Consider the following 1,612-nt stretch of genomic DNA (forward strand, 5'->3'; position numbering starts at 1 on the left):
CTGAAGACAAAAGTCAGTAAAAGACGGCATGTGTACGCAGGTGTCGACAGGTACTTACACGGGCATCAGCAGAGTGGCGAGGGCAGCAATGACGAACAGGACCTTCATTTTAAGAAACGTGTTTGGCGTTAGTTGAGGGCGTGGAAGTTTTCGGAATGGTCCGCAATGGAATATCTACAGTCAAGAAGCTCAATGGATTACATCGGTTGTGGGCCACGACTTGAGGTCATGAACCATGAACGGATGATATCTACACATCAACAGCCCTTTTATCTACGTATGTCACGCTGTCGTATCTATTGATTATCGGTGTTGAGTCAACAGTCGGTGTGTTGACGTAGTTCTCCTGGATGTCCCGTTGGAAATGCTATCCTATGCACACGGATCTTATACCACAGGGAGGATCCGTGCTGCCGAGCGAGTCGGTTTTCTGCCAGTTTTCGTACAAAAGCTAACGATTTGGTGCACATGCAAATGCCAAGTAACTCATGTTTCCAGTATCTCTTTGGATACCATTATGGGACTGGAAACTTCAATATAAGATTCGCTATCTGTATTTTTCTAAATGTATTTTACTGGGTAACGATTGGAATTAAATGACAGTGGTTGCATAGTATACCTTCTATGCTTACAATAACTTGCTATCTGCCAACTCTAATGGGTTGTGTTAGTAGGGACATCGTAGCCCGAGGAACCGTAGTCAATTCTAGAACATGAGGCATGATTCGACAGCACAATAAGATTTGCCCTGAATATCCAGTTGAGCGGTATTGGCTCTTCTACTGGACGAATCCTGGCTCCGAATGCGAACTTAAACCCAGGACCAACCATGGTAAATCTCGTCGTCCCTATAGGGTAATATACAGGATGGTCCGGTTTGAATCAAGGCTTGAGTCAATAATCTCCTCCTTTTTTACAATCTTGGCCGAAAAAACAACTGAACCACAGCAACTCATGTTTGGTAGAATCATTATTATGAGCCAATTTCCCTTTTTCTCGTTTAACCCTCCGACCAACTCACAGATGGAAAATACTGCGCTGACACCTTCTATCACGAGTATGGGAGCAATACTATATTGTTTACATTAAACAGCATATTCTTAACAAATTTAGACGGATTAAAAAAATAATAATAATGTGACAACGTTCAAGTAAAGCATCGTATGATATCTCAAGCGCCTTCGTTGCCTACTGCCAAGTCCGTAGCGCGGATAGATGCTATGAATGCGACGCATATTGTTATTCCGACAAACCCTTCATATATTATATAATGCCAATACGACCATCGATTCGATTTACAGTATCGACAGTAGAGAGAGAGAGAGAGAGAGAGAGAGAGAGAGAGAGAGAGAGAGAGAGCAATAGTCCCGTTGCGGTGGATGTTTGCGACAACCCATGAGTTGGAAATTGATATGATAGTGTGGTTGCATACAATGTTTATGACGCGATATTTTGGAACGGCTTACGTAGTGCGATATTGGTGAATCTTTCAAAGATTCTTTGCAGTTCGACAATCGGTATTCAGCTGTTTTCAAATAAAAAAGAGAGAGGCTGATGATTAAGCATCTTTTGGATTGGACTGGTAGTGCTAACATTGTGAGGAAATGTAAAA

The sequence above is a fragment of the Phytophthora parasitica genome (genome assembly GCF_000247585.1).
Source record: "Phytophthora parasitica INRA-310 unplaced genomic scaffold supercont2.6, whole genome shotgun sequence".
Classification (NCBI taxonomy): domain Eukaryota; phylum Oomycota; class Peronosporomycetes; order Peronosporales; family Peronosporaceae; genus Phytophthora; species Phytophthora nicotianae.